Source organism: Cydia fagiglandana, chromosome 8 (genome assembly GCF_963556715.1).
Source record: "Cydia fagiglandana chromosome 8, ilCydFagi1.1, whole genome shotgun sequence".
Taxonomy (NCBI): domain Eukaryota; kingdom Metazoa; phylum Arthropoda; class Insecta; order Lepidoptera; family Tortricidae; genus Cydia; species Cydia fagiglandana.
In genome coordinates this window covers 16,999,627-17,023,534 of record NC_085939.1, presented here as the reverse complement: position 1 = coordinate 17,023,534, position 23,908 = coordinate 16,999,627, and the positions used below count along the sequence as shown (strand labels likewise).

General features: G+C 39.1%; 1 protein-coding gene across 7 annotated transcripts in view; it reads right to left on the bottom strand.

Moving 5' to 3' along the window:
- The window catches only part of LOC134666743 (SH3 and multiple ankyrin repeat domains protein 2), a 321,213-nt gene that overhangs the window by 202,971 nt on the left and 94,334 nt on the right, over positions 1–23,908 (bottom strand). For 3 of the 7 annotated variants that reach the window (XM_063524001.1, XM_063524003.1, XM_063524005.1), the window contains exon 1: positions 1,770–1,976. The exons of 1 other annotated variant lie outside the window; for it this stretch is intronic. The gene's annotated coding sequence lies outside the window, so the exon portion shown is untranslated. Of the gene's footprint in view, positions 1–1,769; positions 1,978–23,908 lie in introns of those variants that run through there. 3 more of the 7 variants (XM_063524006.1, XM_063524007.1, XM_063524004.1) reach the window with 2 other exon arrangements.

Below are 23,908 nucleotides of genomic sequence, written 5' to 3'. Positions count from 1 at the left end.
TCAAATAAACCTTTACCGGCTCCAACCGTACACCTCTGCCCCGAGAAGATTTAAATCCCCCCTCAATTGGAGGAGGGTATCCCAATACGGGACCGGCAACCAACTCGGCGGGACACATCTTTTCAAAACATTATTATTTATTACATCTTCTTATAATACATACCATTGAAAAGGTAAGTACAGATTGTATGTAGAAGCGCGTGTGTACAGTGTAACACGTGTGCTAAAGATGGTAGTACCTATTACATGTTAGCAACCGCATCCCAACGATAACGGGGCGACAGCGAACAGTAGCCTATTAACGATTGATAGGGTAAAACACCCAATGCGTGACGTATCGATAGATGACAATGACAACCAAAATTAACATATTAGCGTCGGTTTAAGTCGCAAACCTCGGAACTCCTCCGGGGGCTCCGGAGGCTGTCCAAGGTAGCAATTACTAATTTCCTTGAAATGGAGTTACGAGGTTTGCGACCTAAGCCGACGATAGGTATTCTAAAAAAAACTAACTGCATCCCAACGATAACGTGGCGATAGCGAACAGTAGCCTATTAATGATTTTTAGGGTAAAACACCCAATGCCTGACGTATTGGTAGGTGACAACCAAAACCCACGAATGCAAAAAAAAATTAAACATAAATGAACCTTGTTTTGATGCTAGTGAGGGCAATGGCACTATGGCTGTAAACTGAACGTAGTACTAAATATGTAATTAGTGAGTTCTAATTCTACCTATACATACATATATTATACATATTTTCTCAGCTTTTTATTTCAAAGAAATAAAGTTTAATTATAATAGATTTTCCATTGAGTCATTTTTATTAATTTGAATCCCATATGTGTTGTGGTGTCTATTCACTTTAAGGAGATACTTTTTTAAAAGGTTAAGTTTGCTTTGGAGTAAATTTAAATAGATGCATTACAAGTAGAAATGTTACAATTTGTTATTTTGCCTAGAGATTGGAGTTCTCACAAACTGTTCTACTATTGGTAATAAGTACCTAGTTCCACTTAAATACCTATAGGTACATATGTAAGTAATTATAATTGTTGATAAATTTGATAACTCAGGTAGGTACTTAAATTACGAGCAACAATAGGTACAGTCAAGGAATTTAAATTCCGACCCATTTCGTACTTTGTCACAGTGACAACCGTATGAGGTCTCTAGCGGCTTTCATATTGATTGTCACTGTGACAAAGTTCGAAATGGGTCGGAATTTAAATTCCTTGACTGTACCTACCTACAGCGTAAATGAATAACTACGTTGTATAAAATGATAAGATTTTAACAATCCACGAGCAATGAGAGATTTATGAGTACGATACTGGAATACAAATTCCATTAAAGTTAGGTGAGACGCAAATATTTCTGCGCAAAAATATTGACAATTATTGAACTGTAAAACTATTTTTTTTACCACGTCGGTGGCTAACAAGCATACGGCCCGCCTGATGGTAAGCAGTCACCGAGGCCTATGAACGCCTGCAACACCAACACCAGATATATTACATGCGCATTGCGCACCGTTTAACTTCGTTATTGTATTTTATTTTTATATATTTCGCTTTGGAATACCTACTTATCTAAGTATTTTTGTACACTCGAGATCTATAAAAGAGGGTAGATTATCTACATTTTAGAAAAAAGACCACGGTGTACTGCCGTTACCCGTTGAAATTGCAAAAAAAAACGGTTATCAGTAAAAAACAACAATTTCCGCAGGTATTCCTAATACCATGATCTTTGATCTCGACTTACCACAAAACCGCAACAGAGAAAAATCCAAGTTTGTCAACACACAAAAAGTAATCCGTTGCACACGCTCACTGTAGTAAATTAGCTACAAGAACACACTTATTTCACACACAAAACACGGAATCCGAGAGGTTAGTATCGACCGTAACAAATACGCAACACCGGCGTAGCGACCGGCCCCCGCAGCTTATCAGCGTATACTGGCGAGCGATTGAAACGGAACGAATGAACGGAATGCCGGTGACCGAATGGAACGAGCGACATTACAGTAAGTATGTAGGCCCGTTAAACCGGCTTCGTTTAATTACTATTAAGTACAGTAAAAACGGGAAAACAGAAAATTGTGTCGTAGGTTTTCTGATTGACATCGATTTTTTGTTATATTCTCTGATATAATTACCCTTGAAGAAGAAAATATCCTTGTTTTCTGAGTAACTTTTCGTAGTATAAAACATCTTCCTACACAATCTCTATGTACTTATATCAATAATCTAAATAGGTATTGTCTCTTAGCGACCGCATGTTAACAATTGTTTATCTTGTGACCTCTGTTTATTTATTGTTATGCAATAAAGAGTAATGGCTTTGATAATTACTTAATAACAATAACAAAGGAGATAGGTAAGAAAAGGTCATTAAACAAACCTTAGTATCTAATTAGAATGTTCCCAAAATGCTGAACTTTAGTGCCAATGCCATTCATGGGCCATCAATGGGTAATTTACCCTACATTTTTGAAAATGTAACACTATATTCAAAGCTGAAAATAAAATCCGTCTTGATCTTGATATCTATTAACAGGCCTATTCGGATTTCGAGATAATCACAATATCTTGAGACGATTTAGAGATCAACTAGATCTACATTAGATATCGACTAGATGTGACTTGGATATCTAAGTCATAACTTGTCGAAATCGTTCAAGAGGACCTACAGAATCGTGAAAACGTCAAATTTGACATATCTATCTTACAAATATCTTTAAATTATCCGTATCGTAACTTGTTGAAGTCTAGCAGAAATCTAATTCATTTTCCGAATCGAGCCGTTATTCTCACGGCGCGATTCGGGAAATGATTTAGAGATTCACTATAGATATGAAATAGTAAAGATATGTGGCGTTAATAATAGCTTAAGCGCCAGCCGCCATAAGGTGCCTTTTGTCGTGGAACGTCACATATCTTTAATATTTCATAGCTAGTGAATCTCTAATACATTTCCCGAATCGCGCCGTCAGACATGTGTTGACCAGTGCTAATATCACCCAATTTACCTTTCGATTCTTGTACCGATTATATCTCTACAAACAAAAGCGAAAGTAGGTGACTAGCAAAACGCATGGCGGCTGTATCAACAAAGGTTTGGGGGCAATAACTATGAAAAAATGTTTGAGTATTAAATTATTAATACATCTGCCAGATTTTCAAAGATTAGAATAATTTGTTGGTTTTAAAATTGTAAGTACCTAAGTACCGGAAAAAGTCCTCACAAATCATTAAGAAACAAGCCAATTGAAGCCTTATAGTTACGTGAGGCCAATTACTCGTACTATGTAGTGGCCAAAAACTAGAGCAGCCACCCTAGATTATTATTGCGCTGCACACATCAAAAAAGTAACAGTTTTAGATAAACACTCCTTAAAGATGGAGATAGAAAGCGACAACCCAGACTATTTAAAATATGGTATATAATAGACCCAAATTTTAATAAATTAATGCCATTCTTAGAAATTACAGCTAAGCGACGAACGTTCGGGCTTAAATTATCAAAATAGTATAGTATTTCCTGGCGCTAGTGCCAAACTTGATTGTTTTGCTCCTAACGGCATTTCAACTGAGAATAGACAAGGCGCCGGCTACATAGTTGTAGTTCCTCAGTACCGTGCGGATTCAGACGTGTTGCCTCCCTGTCACACTTACGTACGAATTTACAAGTGCGAGAGAGGGGCAACACGTCGACCGTGGTTCGCGGTAGACCCTCAGCAACTGCTGCAGTAATGCGGCGCATTAATGCCGACGGCATTGATGCCGCAAATGTCAAAATCCGGACAGGAACATAGATTTTCATGTCGTGGACATAGTTAACTGATCTTTCGTAGACCGTATCAGCTAAGGATGATGTTGGTACAGTCGCCATCAGATATATCGGAGCGGCCAAGGTGTTCACAATATCTGAACACGCACTCTAACGCATTGACAATAGAGGTGTGTTCAGATATTTGTGAACACCTTGACCGCTCCGATATATCTGATAGCGACTGTACTATATGTACTGTCCATACCTACAATGAATTAATATCAATATTAAATAGTGTCCGATCTTTTGCCGTGACCGAAGGTTCGGTTTTGCCCCAGTTTCATCAGTTTTTATGGCCGAATTCGGTAAAGGTAGTACACACAACTGAAAAAGTGCATACCCGCACATATTATGAAATATGAATGAATTCCATTCATAAAATGGGTATGTACTTATAGGTGCCAGTTGTTTTATCTTTCTCAAGGAGACAAGAGTTATCACGGTATAAATCCCACCTTATCACGGGAGACACGACATTGTACTGTTACTTGGGGGCAAAGATGTTAAGACACAGATGGGACAATCCGTTTAGAAGTAAATAGGTATTAAATAGTCCCACAAACAATTACTGATTTCTACAGCAGAACTTTCACATCAGAATACTGTTTTGCTGTGCAGTTAGTTTTTAGGTTAGATTGGGTTAGTATATTTTGCTGACCGTTTCTTATCAGGGGACCTTATTGCAGTAAGGTCTATGAGTTGGTCAGTTGAATTTGGTGAAGTTCTTCTTCCTTGTCGTAACCTCATGGTGGACGTGACGATTGAGGGCACTCATCACCAGTGCTCTCCAAGCCGCTCTGTTCTGGGCCCAGTGCATGCTAGCCTGCAATGTGGCGTTTGTCTCTGACGTTATTCTGTCCGCCCAACGCATGGCCATACGTCCATCCCTACGCTTCCTTGCTATGCGGCCAGTAATGAGGAGCTTTTCCAGGCTGTCTGGCCCTGTCCTGCTCAGATGGATGAAGAAACCAAGTACACGTTAGGAGCAAACAGGAGAGCCTCATTCTAACCACTTGACCGTTCGACGATAGCATAGTATCCGAAAAAAATATGCTCTTAACCGTCCGCGGGAACCTTACTATCCAAAGGGGTGGAAGAATGATTTAATTTCAGAGCCATCTAACGGAATATTTAGGCATTATTTACTAATTCTCTTGATGCAACAACGAAGCCTAACTAAATAGTTAGCTCTAAAAAAAATTAGATGGCAGTGTAGTTATAATTTTTTTTGAAAGTTGTGAATGCGCTGCGCGGGGCGTGCGTCGCTAAAAAAACCCGGACGGTTGACAGGAAAACAGTCTCGCGGGCCGGACGGTTGAGTGGTTGTACGTGGAGAAGTCAAGTTGGTACGTGGGCCATACTGAAAGTTTTTGGATTCTGATATATGAGGCGTCTTATTTTTTTAAGTGGCCAGTCCAGGAATTTTCAGTATACCCTAAGTACCAGTACCTAATCTCATAAATTATCTCAATATCAACGCAGCTTATAAGCTCTCCAAGTTGATGACGACGAACTTTGCGAAGTGCCCACTTACTGTTCAAGGGCTCTTCGTTGGTCGTGTTTGTTTCGGCGACTTTGGATGAGTTTGGGAAGGTCATTTTAATCCCTCTGTCATGTTTTCGAAATATCTAACGGCTCGATTAGAACTTAAAGGTACCTAAGGTCTATGTGGCTAATTCCGTCATAGGGACTATCTAATCGACGTGGTTCGGGAAATGAATTAGAGATTCACTAGACATGAAATAGTAAAGATATGTGACGTCCCACGGGTAAAGGTACCTTATGGCCGTAATAATATTGGAGCGGCGTTAATAATAGCGTAAGCGCCAACCTCCATAAACTACTATTTCATATCTAGTGAATCTCTAATTTATTTCCTGAATCGCGCCGTTTTCCGTCCAAGAGTATATATTTCTTTGATTTTCAATAGTAGGAAAATAATGCTTTTGATTGCTGAAACTAGAAGCAATCACTGCTTCGTCGATTAAATTATCAATTTTGTTCATTGTTCGAGAAAAACGCTAGTGGACGGGATAGCCCCGGAATAGGAATATATGTGACGTTCCACAGAAAAAGGTACCTTATGGTGGCCGGCGCTTACGTCGCATAGCGTTGCAATAATATTGGAGCGGTGTTAATAATAGCGTAAGCGCCAACCTCCATAAGGTACCGTTACTCGTGGGACGTCACATATTACGGCATTAGCCACATTGATCTTACGGCAAATATTACGTATAGGGTAATTCGCCAGTAACTGGCCACTTTTAGTAACTGGCCACCCCAAACCAAAATGAATTATATTCACCTATAAATATTAGGGACCCGGGTATCCTTAAACTACGTCCAAGACCACCGGTGGACGGGCAGCAGCGTCCCTCAAATTCGGTGTACTCGACTGCGATCGCCAACCCGCCTGCCAAGCGTGGCGATTATGGCATTCACCCCCCATAAGGGGGAGGCCTATGTTCAGCAGTGGACGTCTTATGGCTGAGATGATGATGATGATGATGATGATAAATATTAGAATTCATTTTAGTATACGAGTAAGGTTTCAATAACTGGTCAGCTTTCAATAACTACCTTATTGAGATCACCACCTTAGACTGATGATAAATACTCTTAATTATGTAATTAAGGCCCACTTGCACCATTGCACTAACCCGGGATTAAGCGGTTAAACCGTCAACCTAGTATCAAATTGTACTGGTAACCATGGTAACGCCAGGTTTAACCGGCTAACCCTGGGTTACTGGAATGGTGCAAGTGGGCCTAAGAGTATCTATCTAGCAGGACATTTACGCGTACATAGGCGTAAATGTCTTTCCTCCCACTGTTTTTGTAGCTTAAGCTTGTAAAGCTCAGATATACACAAATGGCAGTCTTAAATCATACTTGCTGACTGCCCAGCAACGGACTATTAGCTCACTTTTCTCTAAACTCGTGATTTATACACCGGTAACATACGATGTAGTGAAATATGTTTAGTTTGCGTGCTATGCGATCTTAACCTCTAGCCGCCCATACGTCAAACCTTGCCAAGCAAAATAAAACTATGATTCATTCAACACAAAGTTCAAATTAGAATGGAACAGGAGACCTTTTTATAGGTCTCTGGGTGGCTAGAGGTTAAGAGCCTAGAGGGTGGCTAGACTTGCGTTACTTGCAGGTTGCGCAAAAAAGAATCAAGCCGCTATGCAAGGGCGTATCCAGTTTTAAGGTCAGGGAAGGGTTACATGGTATAATTTTAGTTATTTTTTCACAAATATAACATTGAAATTCAGATGTAGACCCAGCCCAGGGCTCAATGTTATCATGATGATGGATCTGCCTAGAGTTAGACCAAGAAAAGTAGGTAGGTATCGCAAAAATTCTGAATGTTCTCGCCTACAGGTGGCATTTTTCTATCGATTTTCGTGAAAATTGGTTAGCTGGTTCAATAATTATAGCGATTCAGATTTTGATTTTTTTTAATAGCGCAGATTCTTTTAGTTACAAAAGTCAGTTGTGTAAGTTGTGTTCGACTAGAAAACCAACCGAGCATCTTTGACTGCTCGAGATAAGTGGTAGACGGGGTCGACCTACAAATAGTCGAGTTTTAACATAGAACACGGACAAGGCACTTTGTCGCGACGGGCCTTGTTTTACGATATGTGTAAAGGATGCTTTATGTGGACCTTTACGGTTCACCCTATTAGGCTTTTACATATGGTCACAAAAATTTACCTCTTCTTGTCGTATAACTGCCTGTATGATGGCAGTAGCTATATAATAATATAGACTAAAAAAAAATTGTAAGAAGAAAAGTAAGTGCAAGTTTTTTAACTCCCGCACCGAGGGTTACGCACAAAGTTTAAAAATTAAATTTGTAAAATTAAAAACTAAAATTAAAACTAGAATTAATGCCCCCGCGGCATTATGCCAAAGATGCTGGCAGCATTCCCTCGCTGAATCGCAATACTGATGCGCTGCGAGAGAAAGCTGCCAGCTCTCTGGTCACCGGTGGTATCGACCAGCTTTCTGCACAGTTCCTTGAAAAGAATATGTGCGCTTGGGCCTAAATTAACTAATTGAGGCTTGTAAAGTTGGGTAAGGCTTTGAAGCCGCCATCGACATGTACATGTCACATGTAGATGTAAACCACACCTTGCAATAAAGCTCCTAAACTTGTACCGGGGTTGTGTGTCGAGCAACCCCACTGTATACAGCGGGGGACGTGCAATCAATTCACACATCCTCTATGTATACTGTGTACAGTGTCTATCTTTCGTCTCGACGTACATCATTCAGTGAGCTGCGAAATTGTATGGAGTAATTATGAATGAATTCATTAATAAATTAGCCATGCACTTTTACGGCTGACGGTATATAGTTCGTTTTTTTAGCATTAGAAAGAACTTGGAAGAAGGTAAGCGATCTTGACATGTCTTTTAAATAACCTGGGTCCGGTTAAACCGAACCCAGTGTCAAATTGGACTGGTAACCATGATAACTCCAGGTTTAACTGGTTAACCGGCCAGTGACCCGTGTTTGTTTATAACTCTCTATGTCATAACCTAACACATCCCCTCAATAACGAGTCCGGTCCGGAAGGCGGGGGCAATCACGTCACCGGAAGCGACAATTTGATGACAATTTCTCGCCGCCCTCGCACTCGCACAAATTAGCGCCCTACTCGCAGTAGGTACACATTTTATTGAACTCGTTAGTAGGTAATATCGACGAAATACAATCACTTCGTTTATAAGCAATTCTAGAGACTTTCCAGTAGCGAACGATAATATCACATCGTGTGATTAAATAAGCGATTCTTGCACCCAAATCCATTGGTGGATTTACAGTATTTGTCGCCGTAAGCCCCATCAGGCCCTGTAGCCGCCCCTTTCTCAGCACACATCATATTGACTACATTTTGAGTTATTTCTTGTTATCATCAGCGATTTTTTTTGTGGCAATTTGCCGCCCTAATCTGGGTCTACTGGGCCTTAGTGCAAATCCGCCACTGCCCAAATTGCATCATCATCATCATCATCATCATCACCATCATCTCAGCCATAAGACGTCCACTGCTGAACATAGGCCTACCCCTTTTTTTGGGGGGTGAATGCCATAATCGCCACGCTTGGCAGGCGTTGGCGATCGCAGTCGGGTACACCGAATTTGAGGGACGGTGCTTCCCGTCCACCGGTGGTCTTGGACGTGGTTTAAGGATAATAATATACCCGGGTCCAAATCGCATAACACATTACAACTTCCGTCCATATGTCACGGTCACACTGACATAATCAAAACAAATCCATATCAAACTCATAACCTGTTATTGCAATCAGAATACGCTTCCTGTCGTCTATCATTGGATTTCGTTAATATATGTTACAATAATATGTTACACAATATTATTTTTTATTGTTAATATTTGTTGGCGTGAGTAACAATTTTCCTAAGAAAAGACCTTATAGGTATTAAAAGACATATTTTATTGAATAGTTTACAACTAAATGTAGTTCAAACCAAATCTATTATCTAAACGGAACGCTGATAACTCATAGACAAATTAAACTTGCGCCAACAATACTGATAAACGAGCAATTTAAGCCTGAAGGCATTTTATCGGTTACAATCAAAATGTCCGCCATTCCATGGTTTAGTTTAATCTATTATTTAGCAATTTATAACTATTGCGCCTTGTATGTAATTAATGTCGTCAATAATATGTCAGTGTGGCTACCACCAGTTTGGAACTGACATAAACGCTATCGAGAACGTAATTTAATTACTTTCTATGATTCTCGCTCGTACCTACTCGCGTACCTATTAGTGCGAGCGAAATGTATAGAAAGTAAATTACGTAGACTTCAGCGTATATCGGCTCGATTCGGGAAATGATTTAGAGATTCACTAGATATGAAATAGTAAAGATATGTGACGTTCCACGGAAAAAGGTACCTTATGGCGGCTGGCGCCGCTATTCGGGAAATGAATTAGAGATTCACTAGATATTCATATCTATACTATTTGTAACAGATTGGTGAAATAGACTGCATTTGCATTACTGAAACTTTTATGAAACATGGATCTGAATGTAACCTAAATATGTCCAACTATACTTTAGCATCATATTTTTCAAGAAAACACCAACGACGAGGTGGTTCGTGTATATTACTAAAGCACGGTCTAGAATATATACCACTAAAAATCACTGCTAAATTATGTACTCCATACTATTTTGAATGTTGTGGTGTCGAGTTAACTGATTTTAATTTAATAATAGTATGCATATATAGAATACCTAGTCATAACATAGGGCTATTTATCCACAAGTTTAAACAATTGTTAAATAGTCTTGTCCGTAAAAAGAATAAGAATATGATATTTTGCGGAGATTGGAATATCGATGTTTTAAAAAATAGTAACCAAACAAAAGAGCTACTATCTCTCTTAACCAAATTTGGATTGAACATCCATGTAAAATCACCAACCCGAAAAAAGTCTTGTATTGATTTAATAGCCTCTAACTTGAATATGTTGAATGTATCATGTAACATACATAATTTAGGCCTGTCTGACCACGATACTGGACAATCTATATCCTTTCAGATATCTGAACACTCGAAACCCAGACAGTCTGTAGAATATACTGAACAAAGGAGAGACTATAGTCAAGAAAATGTAGACAAATTTTACAAGTACATTTCATGCCTTTCTTTCAACCAAGTTTTTGAGGCATTGGATCTCAATATTGCATTTGAAGAGTTTCATGACTTAATCATCTTGTTTTTCAACTTATGCTTTCCAATTATAAATAAAGTAGTAAAAAATAAACCTATAAAAAATAAATGGATTACGAAAGGGCTAAAGCAATCATGTGTTAAAAAAAGAAATCTATACTTTAAATACCATAAAGAGCACACAAACAAAAAGTATAACAAACACAAATATTTAGCATATTCGAAGTTACTAAAAAAGTGCATTCACAAGGCCCAGCAACTTAATAATATTTCTTATATAAATAACTCCAAAAATAAGGGTAAAGCAGCATGGAATGTAATAAAAGATAATCTTAACTTAAATATTAACAAATCTGACATTATAAACATTAAAATTGATGACAAAGTATTAGATGACCCTTTGGAAATGTGTGAGATATTTAACGACTTTTACATCAATAATTCCTATGTAAATGCAAATACTTATAACGAAATTCTAGACATAAAAACTGTTAATAATAGCATTTTTCTTTCTCCCTTAGATCAGTATGACGTAATAAAAATTATTAAATCTTTAAATGACACTAACTCAACCGGTTATGATGAAATTCCAACTAAGTTATTAAAACAATGTGCAGTCCAAATAGCATCACCTCTCAGCTACTTGATTAACTTATCTTTTGAGCAAGGCTGCTTTCCTGATCGCTTAAAATTAACCATTATAAAACCCCTTTTCAAAAAGGGTGACCCGAGTCTGATAAATAACTATCGCCCAATCGCACTAATACCGGTACTATCTAAGGTCTTCGAAAAAGCTTTGTACAATAAAATTAATAATTTCTTCGACAGGGCTAATGTTATCCATCCAAATCAGTTTGGCTTTAGAAGGGGTACTTCTACATCTCATGCTTGCTTTGCTTTAGTTAGACATATTACCCAATCGCTTAATGACAACCAACCTATCTTAGCAGTTTTCCTAGATATGAGCAAAGCCTTCGATAGCGTCTGCCACAAAATTCTATTAACAAAACTAGAAAAATATGGCATTAGGGGAAAGGCTAATGACTGGCTCAAAAGCTATCTGTCTGAGCGAAAACAATACACAGAAATTACTAAAATAGTCCAGAAAAAGAAAATTACCTACAAGTCTTTATCAAAAACAAGTAATTGTGGCGTCCCACAGGGAAGCATACTCGGTCCTCTGTTATTTTTAACATATATTAATGACCTGCCAAATATACTAAAACATACATGCATTTTGTTTGCTGATGATGCTACCCTAATCATAAAGTCTAGCAATAATAGTGACCTAGAAAACGAAGCAATTAATGAACTGCATAATACGACTAGATGGTTGGAAAATAATTGTCTTAAATTAAATTTGGCTAAGACTAAAATTATTAAGTTTAAAACTCGTAACTCTACTAATACTAACCTAAATGTTAACTGTAACAATTCTAATGTAGAACTTGTTGATTCAACCACGTTTCTTGGTATTACTCTAGATGAAAATTTAAATTGGAAAGCACACGTTGAAAATGTGTGTTCCAGATTGGATAGATTTGTTTTTGCATTGCGGCGGCTTAGATCTATAGCATCAAGAGAAGCTGCAATGTCGGCCTATCATGGTTATGTCGCCTCAATCTTGCGTTACGGGCTTATCATTTGGGGTAATAGTACGGATATCCAAAGAGCATTTGTGACCCAAAAAGCTTGCATCAGAGCTGTAAGCGGAAGTGAATATCTCGCCCACTGTAAACCAATATTTCAAGAACTTAAAATTCTACCATTGCCTTGTCAGTACATTTTAGAAATTACTAAATTTGTCAAAAAACAGCCTCAGCTTTTTCCACTTCACGATGAAGTGGTCAATAAGCAAAGGCCTAGCAGGAAGCCACTGCAGCTACATCAACCTGCGCAGAAGCTGAAAGTGTCCCAATCAAATGTGTGTAATATGGCTGTAAAAATATTTAATAGAGTGCCAGATGACCTCAAAACTCTACCGATATGTAAATTTGAAAAAAAAATGTTTCAGTGGTTACTTGGGAAATGTTTTTACTCTGTAGATGAATTTTTTAAATGACATTTATTATAATTTGTTAATTAATTTTGCTTATCTTATACCTACTGACTGAATTTTAATTTTAATATTTAATTTTACTCCCCATGTACATAGCTATGTAAATATTTCTACGCCGATGCATGCCGGCAGAATATGCTGACCTAACACCTTTTACTAACCAACATTGTATGTACCATATTCTTGGAAATAAAGTATTGAATTGAATTGAATTGAATTGTACTATTTCAATATCAAAAGTACAGATGTCTTTAAAATATCGTAGGTACCTATCTAGTTGTATGTAATTAATTTCCCGAATCGCTACGTTAGTTAGTTTTTATGTCAGGTCAAAAATTACTTGAATTACTCTATGACTTCTTTGATAATCTGTGATTCAAATCAGGTCAATACAGTACCCTAGTGAAAATTGTGACGTACGCGTTTGAGTTAAGTCATTTTGTATGGGATTTAAAGTTTCCAAAACATCCCACTGGGGCGCTGTTCATAATCCCATACAAAAATAGACATAAACGCGAATGCTCGACACGTTAGGTGTAATAAATATTTTCGTAGATAACACTATTTTATTGTCATTATCGCAAGGTAAACCACAACTTCCTCCTCGATAGCGCGAACAATAAATCTACAAAAGATAACTTGGTGAGTGAGGCCCTCGGAACAATACAATTTAGGTACTAACGCAGCGTATTACTTGGTATTAAGCCCGCTCCACACTCGTGCGCGAATCGCGGCGCGAAGCCGCGAACGCGAGTCTGGAGTCGATTTCGCATATCAGCGAACTAGACTCCACACTCGTGTTCGCGGCTTCGCCCGCGATTCACGCGCATAGTCTGGAGGGCGCTTTACGTAGGCGAACTACACGCGAACGCGAAGTGAAGCGATGCGGGGCGGGGTGAATCAATCCTTTTATACCTATAAACGTGTGCTACATGGGCGATCTCGTTGCGAACGCGAACGCCTTGGGCCCGCCGCGCCGCGCCGCGTCGCGTTCGCGAGTTGTTCGCTTACGTAAGACGCAGCATTACTAATATGTACTCGTACCTAAGTAATTTAAGTACTAAATAATTTCAGATTTATTAGACTTTACACGGGTAAAGGTACCTTATGGCGGTCCGGTTGCTACACGACTTAAGCGCCAACCGCCATAAGGTACCTTTACCCGTGGAACGTCACCATTAACGCAAACGCGTACGTCACGTCACGCTATCGAATGAAATTTACACTAGCATGGGTTCTGAATGATGTTTTAAAATGAGAATTTCGATTGAAGCGTCATCTACATCAGTTGTCAAATTCAAAGTAAAAGTTTTTCTAGAGTCGCACCAAGATAATTCTGCAGCGGATTTGATAGCCCACGCAGTGTAAGTGTTATTTATATATAATAATTTCATAGAAGTTTGACGTTTAAAATGACACTTACACTGCGTGGGCTATTGAAATCGCTGCAGACTTTTCACGGTCTGACTCTAAATCGTTACAACTCTTCTGCAATTAATTAATTGCAGAAGGTTTATAAAAAAAATCTCCCAAGAACAGCTTCTTAGTTTCAAGACAAATAGCGCACACTATCTCATACCGCGTAATAAGAGAATATATTTTATCGTGTCATTTTATCTATCGCCATTTATAAATTCACAATAAAGATATTGTTTCTATCTCGATTGGAATGTCGGAAAGCGGTAGCAGCTAGACAGGGACAAACTATACTCATAACTCTGAATTACGCGTGTAGATACGGCGTGCCGTATTTAACATGACGGATACGATACGATTCCGATACGAATTAAAGTGACATTCCATTTCCAACTGCAGCTGCAGTACTGTTCATTTTCTATGGAAATTGACAATGACAGCGACGCGTTTCCATAGTAAAATGAACAGTATTGCAGCTGCAGTTGGAAATGGAATGTCACTCTTATGAATTAGGGAAGAAATTACACATAAATTTAATATTCGAATGATTTTTATCTCATATTTCGCTATCTTCAAAAGCCGAAAACAACATTTTACCGGTTCTCAGATCCTAAAGTGCTGTAAAAGTAGTCCCTCTCTTTAGAATAGCAGTAATTTTCATCTAATTCAATCCTGGCTCGTGACTGCCTGGCTATACTGCCATCGCTACAGGGCAGAAACGAGCATTTGACTCGGATTTCCAAATTAAAATTACATCCCTACGATTAAAAATACAATACAAATAAAACGTGCGAGTCGGACTCGAGGTCCAAGGGTTCCGTACATTACCTACCTAATTTTTAACAATGTAAGTATAACTCACGCTTGACTGCACATTTCTAATAGGTTTTCCTGTCATCTATAGGGACTATAGGTAAAGAACAATTTTGTGTATTTTGTTCAAAATTTTAGACTCAGTAGTTTCGGGGATAAAGGACCGGAATGGTCGGGCAAACAGACAGGCAGATAGACAGAGTGCGTCTATAAGGGTTCCGTTTTTTCCTTTTGAGGTACGGAACCCTAAAAATTACATATCGAATCATAATCATGGAGTAGCAATTTTTTGGCGCTCGAGGTTGGCTTCAAAGTAAACTTTTTCAGTAGGCAGAATCATGCTTCATATTAGGTATCACTGTTTACCAAAAACACTTTAATTAATCTATTTGAAATTCTATCAATCTACTACATAAATAGCAAAGGATTAAAATTAAAGCATTAACGCCTTAACATTCCATTGATAAACAGGATTATATGTATAAAGTGCTACTTCAGTGTCTTCAGTACCCCTAATGTAAATTTCATTCGATAGCGTTACGTGACGTAGGTACGCGTTTACGTTAAGTCTCAATTTGAATGAAATTTTAAGTTTCCAAAACTTCCTACTTTACGCGTTGTTCAAAAACCCATTCAAAGATCAGGCAGATCGTAGTGTTCCTGTGTATTGTTTTGAGGATAGTCACATTAAACCAATATATAGGTAAGATAGGTTCGTTAGGTTGCTTCAGATGCCCGAAGGGCAAACTGCCCAGAAATACGCGCGCTACGCGGGGCTCCGTCGACTCAGGGAACGAGTCCATGATTTTCACGTTTCACGATGTGCCTAGGAATTTCACGATATGCCTGATCTTACGATCGGCCGCCGACAGACATAACGCAAACTCGAACGCACGTCACGCTATCGAATTAAATTTACATTAGTGGTTCTGAGGGCTTACCGCGAACCACGTTCGACGTGTTGCGTCTGTGTCGCACTTGGAAATTAGTACGTAGTAGTTAGGTTAGGCGTGTATATAGGTGGTAAAGTTCGAATCGGGCAGTTAGTAGGGGCCCACTGATTAACAGTCCGCCGGACGGTATCGGCTTGTCAGTTGTTCGGAACTGTGGAACTGCAAAATTTAACTGATAGGCCGATACCGTCCGGCGGCCGGTTAATCAGTGGGCCCCAGTGGGTCTGGTAGTCGTGGTGTGCTGCACCCTGTGCAATGAGAATAGTGTCCCGGCGTGACCGGCCCCGCGCCTGCGCATCCATTATCTTTTAAATACACCAAATGGCAGTAAAACTTAAGGGGATACACAACGATAGTTAATTTTAACTTCAAATAAAAACACTCAATAATTATGTACTTACTCTTTGCAATAATGCAATCTTTTAGCAAACCGCGGCTCGTAAACGTGGCGGTCAAAAGTGCATGGACAGATGTCGACCGTAGTGCCTTAATATTACGGCTGAAACATGTCCATGCACTTTTGAACGCCAGTGTACCTGGAGGACCTACCGCTATTATCGAAAAACGTTATGCATACTCGAGCGATAGAGAGGCAGATAAAGAAATTCCTAATTTCGTTTTTCTGGAATTGGTATTATTCACGGCGCCCACAAAATATCACTTAGAGAACTTGTAAATGAAAATATCAGTTAGAGAACTAAAATTGACTTTCCGACTAGGTCAGACCGCCCAGATCGGTCGCCAAAACGCTGTCTCAAGTCCCGGTGTGGTGTGGTCCTGTATCCCCTTAAAACTAAGTCACCTTACGAAGTACCGGCACTTATTGCATTTGGGTTACAAGTAACCCATTGTGGGTCACCGGTAATTGCTTGGCATAATTAATTCCTTGGCTTGGGCGGAATGCGTGTTGGAAGGCACTAAACTCTGGTGTAAATTAGATTAGTAACTGTAACTACGTAAGTAAGTAATAATGTATTTTAACCCCACATTTGGGCAGGTAATTCTAGTTTGGCAAACAAGTTGTCTCTGTAATAATAGGAGAATAAAAATGGCCAAGTGCATGTCGGACCACGCGTAATATAAATCGTTAATCTTGATCTTTTATAATTCTTATAAAAAAATAAGGTTAAAGTGCTATATAGGTATAGTAATCACGATTTTATTAATTTTATCTCAAAGCTTTATGCTTGAACTTTAATTATCATCATCATCTTCATCATATCAGCCAGATGACGTCCACTGCTGGACATAGGCCTACCCCAAAGAGTGCCACAATGACCGGTCTTGCGCCACCCGTATCCAGCGGACTCCCGCGACCTTTACCAGGTCTTCAGAACTTTAAGCATTCTTGTAATAATAATGTAAAAGTGCCTATATGTAGGTAGTAGATACTCGTGATTTTATTAACTCTATCGCAAAGCTTAATGAACTACCTAAACCAGTTCAAAATTACCCGTAGAATTCCTAGCGAAAATCGAGATTTCTCTCGATTATTTCAGACAAGTCTTGTGCTTTGTAATAGGCAGTTCAGATAAATAACATCTCTTATGATAACGATCGTGCCCTTGTAAATAGCCGATTCTGTCGCAGTTAAAATATCCAGAATTTTATCTTACAAACGTAAAGAAATGTCGCTTAGCTTGGGGGATGTCGTACATTGACGTGCCTGTTCCTATATCAATCCCACGCGCGGAATTATACCGGGTGTGGCCTGTAACACAAGCAAATACTTAATTAAAACATAGATTGTACTCCAAACGGTGACGCTTTTGTTCAACAATTTTTAAAAATTATGAAGTATTTAGACGTTTTATTTTTCATACAAAATAAATATTATCTTCAATGGACGTCATCGCCATGCCATATCATTTGTGATTGACGTTGCCTGTTATGCCTTAAACATAACAAAATTTGCAATACATTGCGTCTTAGAATAAACTTTAAAGTGTATTAAAAATCCAACCACTAGTTATTTTTAAAAGTTGCTGAACGTCTGTTGGTCAGATGAGGAGTGCAGCCTACAGTTAAATTTTTTGCTCGTATAACAGGCCACACCCAGTGTTGCTGTCCCAGCCATGACGCCGGCGGTCAATGACACTGTGCAAGCGGGACAGCTATATAATTATGGCGTGCGATAGAGACAGGAACAGGTAGGTTAATGTACGAAATTTCTTTAGATCTATAGATACGGTTAAAATGAATGACCGACCAAAACCGGATTTTTTGCCGTAACTAAAACCGAAACTGAAGGTTTGTTGCTTCGGCCAAAATTAGAGGAAAAGCAGAGCCTAGAGAAACTAGAGCAAAGATTTTAATGCCGATTGCAGAAACCAAAACCGAAATTTTGGACACTGTTACCGAAAAATGCCGAGAGGTTCGGCGATTTCCTGACCGAACATGATTTTTATAAATGCTGAAACCTCCCAAACCGAAAGTCTCACACTAGTTCAAATACTGGCTACAATACTTGTACCGTATGACAGTTATTTATTTCATAAGATAACATCCGAAACGTATGGGTGTCAGCGAATTGTATTGACTATTATTTTACTGGCAACATTGTCTCGGGTCAACACAGTTGCCAAGGGCGAATATACGGCCGCATTGTGTGCTTCATAAATATGTAATCACAAATGTTGATCATGCGGTTCGGTATAGCTGTAGGTACTTATATTATATGTACAGATGTAGGGCATAATTGTTTTCCATCGTATTTTCTCGGAAAGGTTCGTATTTGTCATGCTACTTCAGTCAATGTCAGTACTTTTTCTACCGAGACTGGCTGAAATAGCAAGACACGTTCGTACGTTTCCGTGATAATATGAGGAAAAATAATTAATGCACTGCATCGGTATTTGTTGTTAAACCGCTGAATCTATGAATGAATGAAATTAATTTATTCCACGAAACATTGCCATTGACAAAACTAATTACTTACTTAGATTATAAAATACAATTAAAGTAAAAACATTTACTCGATTGATTTAAGACGAGTTGCTTCTTGGGCGACATGCTATTTAGACCACATAAATTTTAGCGACCAGCTATTTAGACCATATGCATGTAAGACGATTAACATATACTACGACATCATGTTGTGACGAGTTGCTTCGTGGACCGCTTACGTTTTAGACTACTTAATTGCCACGACTCTTTTACTCGTTCGCGGCAATTTTCATTATCACAAACTATCACCGAATAACCCAATAGAGTTCCATAATAAAATAATACAATTAATTCAACTGTACAACAATCAAAATCTGCACTCGGAGAAAAAAAGCATTAATCGCATTCCCTTGCATCTCTTTGTCAGCAATACGTACAAATCGAGGCAAATGACGAAAATCGACTAAAAGAACAGCCGTCCCTTTCATGCCGGTGACATATAGACGGGAGAGGATACAAATCGATTTGAGGCATTATTCTCGAATCGGTGTTGACGTATGAAAATTGGATTTATTTTGTAAACTTTGTGCACATTACGAAAAGTTCAAATAAAAACCGGGCAAGTGCGAGTCGGACTCGCGCACGAAGGGTTCCGTACCATAATGCAAAAAAAAAGAAAGAAGAAGAAAGAAAGAAAAAAAACGGTCACCCATCCAAGTACTGACCCCTCCCGACGTTGCTTAACTTTGGTCAAAAATCACGTTTGTTGTATGGGAGCCCCATTTAAATCTTTATTTTATTCTGTTTTTAGTATTTGTTGTTATAGCGGCAACATACATCATTCATCATCTGTGAAAATTTCAACTGTCTAGCTATCACGGTTCGTGAGATACAGCCTGGTGACAGACGGACGGACGGACGGACGGACAGCGAAGTCTTAGTAATAGGGTCCCGTTTTACCCTTTGGGTACGGAATCCTAAAAACGTACTTAATTATTATATGTATATAGAAGAAGCTCTTAGTAAATTTTTGACTTTAAAAACGATATCATAAAAGTTTTTAACATTCAAAAACTTATTATATTTCATTCCTACCTATTCCATTTAAAAAGAAGTCGACACACTTCTTAATGAAGTAGAATAAATTTTTGAGTGTTAAAAACATACTCTTATTTTTTACTCGTATCGTAATTTGCCTGACTCTTGTATTATATTGGTATCAAATTATTGTTTCCGAATACACTCTCGCAAACAATGCCAGCTGTGAAGGAATGACGATTGACGCAATTGCGTTCAATCGCACCGACATTTCTAGACTTCGACCATAGATTACAAATCTTTGCACTCCACCAGAACCTCTAGTGTAAATTCCATTCGACAGCATGACGTACCTACGCGTTAAAAGCTGTCCCACGTTATGGAAACTCAAAATACCGTACAAAATGAGACTTAACCAGGCGTGTGTCACTCCGCGATTTCGTCGCTTTGCTACAGGTAGCTAAAAGTGCATCCGTTCGGCCCCAATTTTGGGGTTTGCCATAAGCCGCGCGTGGCGCTGTCGCCACCTAGCGGCCATATCTGTGCTGATCGTAACAGACGCGTTTTGTTAGAGAGTGAGTCTTCTGTACCTAGTACTAGTATTATTTATTCTGTGACTTAACGCAAACGCCTACGTCACGTCACGCAATCGAATGAAATTAAGGCACTTGTCCCACCGCCGACGATAACGATAAGCGAGTAGAACGATAAACTAGAAACGAGTGGGCGAGCGGCGAGAAGCGAGTGTTAGCTCCAATAGTTTTTCTCGCTCGGCTATAGGCGAGTGTTCGAGTGCGACAGGCTATTACTCGCGTCACTCGCTCGGGCGATGCAGCGTAGCCGAACACGCAGGCGTCGCAGACTTGTTCAAACTACGAAGCGAGCATCGCCGAGCGAGTACCGCTCAGCTAGTTTTATCTTACTTATCGCGGCGACAAACTAGTAGAGCGAGTGTTCTCGCCGGCAGTGTGAACAGCCAGCGATGAACTATTAATATATGTATCTCTTTTACTAACACAGGATCCTAATCTTTTGTTCGTTTCTTGGGCGAGAAAATCGCCGATAGTTAATCGCTTACTCGCTCTTGGTGGGACAAGTGCCTTAAACTAGGAGTACATGCAGCTAATAAGTAAAAACTTATCATCGTTCAAAATCTGCAAATTACACTCCAATAGGCAAATATTGGCATGGTATCTGAGTGAAGTTTGAACCCTTATATAGGGAATATTTAAGGGTATCTAACTACTCTCTATGTATCAGTGTTTTAAGTGTGGGTTGCAATCTTTAAGAGAGTCTGCATTCTCAGTAATACACAAAAACCAACATGAATAAGATATAGTAAGGACGCGCAAAAATGATTTCATCCTACTACCGCTTCATAAAAAAGGTTGAAAAACAGTGGATGTTCAAATATACATTACAAGTTCGAAAATAGTTTGTTAAATGTTCTCAAATAGACAGGGAAACGCGGCATTATCGCTAATGGAGCATTCCATGAAATTGTCTACCGTTGTCCCGTACAAACGCGAAGTTTCTGAAGATTTAAAGGTATAAGAGTTTCTTTTTCTATGACAAATGGTCAAAAATATGCACAGAAAAATAATCGCCCGCTTTAAATGCCGAGAAAAAAGTCGCAACACAGCAAATAAAATGCGTTTGTACGGGACAGCCCGTGGAATGCTCCTAATGTTATATTTGTCTGGATGACATAATGCAATAAAACGTTGAAAAAAGTGGATGTTCAAATAAACATTAAAAGTTCGAAAATAGCCTGTTAAAAGTTCTAGAACATAGACAGGCAAACGCGCCATTATCGTTAATGCGCGATTTGTCTGGATGGCATAATGCCATCCTCGAGCGATACCTGCTCGTATATTCCAGTAGCTCGCACCAGCTCAGGCGGGAGGCCAATTCAAAGTTGCATTTTGACATCAAAATAATTACTAAATAATGTCATTTTGTTCTTATTCGCCCGTGCATCACGCTCGTGCCAATAAGGACAAGAACGAGCGAAGTGCAATACCTAAATGGGGCATTATCTATGAAAAAGGACCTTATCGTCGATGGCGCTTACGCCGCACAGCGTCGCGCGGCATTGTATTTATATCGAAGAATCGTTAATGAACGATGATGCCATTTCATAAGCGTCATCGACAATAAGGTCCCTTTTCATCTTAGAGAATATAACCAAACGGAGTGGTCATTAACAGGCGTTCCCCTCTGTCGAAAATAGGCGGCCAATGGTAAACGACATGTCAACTACATGTATGGACTGACGTTTATCTGACATGGCTATGTTTACGTTACGTGTACATTTGATGTGCCCCTCCCCCGCAAAAAACGGCAGGCTATTTTGTACCGAAAATTATAGACATGGCGTCTCCATTGGTTATATCCTCTAAGCTTTTCATAGATAACGTCACAAATGATATCATTTAGTTACCATTTGTATTTCGCTAAATATGTAATTTAAATATCAAAAACGAAAATATGGCTGTATCTCTATGATCAGACTTCAGAGTTCAGTTAACTGATTCTAAAATCAAGCTGAGATTAAACTCCCTTGCTCGTTCAGCGACGTGAATGACATGGCTGGTCCCGTATTGTTTGCACCGGTAATTGTGTTTGCTTTGACTTTGTGCTGACGCGACTGTCTTTTGTTTCAACTGTCGCCTCCTGAAATGAAAACCTACAGCCCGATTCAAACTTTAAGACACGTCAAATACGATACGATACGGATACGATATGATACGATACGATATCGTCGGCCTAAATCGCAAACCTCGTAACTCCTCCGGGGGAGTATTGTTGTCCTAGGTAGCAATTATCAATTTCCTTGGAATGGAGTTACGAGGTTTGCGATTTAGACCGACGATATACGATATGACATGGAGATACGATATGGATTGGATATGTCAATGTCAAAAATGACGTTTCTTCAAACAAAAACGTCTCTTTTGACACTGACTTATCTAATCCATATTGTACCAGATCGAATCGGGCCGCTAGTCGAAGAAATGAATAAATTATAGGATTAGAAGGTTAGGTATAGGTTAATCCGTCTCTTATTTTACTAGTGCCTTCCCGTTTCTCGCTGCTGCAACGCAACTAGTTGCAATCCGAATGCAACAGTCAATAATTTGCCATTTCTCCGAAGGCACTGGTTGAGTATTTACCTGGGGCCAAATTCGACATGTGCAACTGTCAGATTTCGCATCCACGTCAAATCAACAGTTGATTTTATTGCATACTGAGTGTTGATTCCATCAACGGTGGATAATATCATTTGGTACAACCAAAACTCAACTCTAAACTAAGGGTGGTTCGGTTCAGTTTGCTTGTCACCCTAACTGTGGATTGTTAATGTCAAATTTTGACATTGTACGTATTCGAGAACTTATGATTTTTCCCACATCAACGGGAGATCAACACGATACGTCAAACGTCGCTTGTCGAATAGGGGTCCTGTACGCAAACTAAGCTATTACACTCTCCGAGAACTCTATAAGTGTGGGTCATTTTGAAATACATCCTGGATTAGGTGTGTTCACGGAAAAGAGGGGCTTCTGGTTTTGAATGCAAGATTATGGGTCTGTTGGAGCTGATGTGGGGTATTTTTGAGTGGGTTTTGAGGGTTCCGTAGCCAAAAGGTTAAAGACTCCGCTGTCCGTCAGTGTCTGCCCGTCTGTCTGTCACCAGGCTGTATCACATGAACCGTGATAGCTAGGCAGTTGAAATTTTCACAGATGAACAATGATGAAGATGAACAAATATTAAAAACAAAATATAATAAATATTTAAGTGGGGCTCCCATACAGCAAACGTGATGTTTTATTGCCGTTTTTTTCGTAATGGTACGGAACCCTTCGTGGGCGAGGCCAACTCGTACTTGGTTTTTTATGATAAGAAGGAAAACGAGCTGACAAATCGGCCGATGGTAAAAAATAGCCGGGTGACTAAAAATAGTAAAAAAAACAATGCACTCCTTTTTTTGGCATTCGGGTAAAAATACGTTTAAATTGTAAGTACATACCTACCTATGAAAACATTTTCTAAGTAAAATAGTCTAATGTGACGCTAAGTGGGTGTATTCCAATTTCATCTCTCATCCCTTATTACTGTCATCTCAATAAAGCCGCTATTGCCATTCAACATTGCCATAAATAATACTGACGT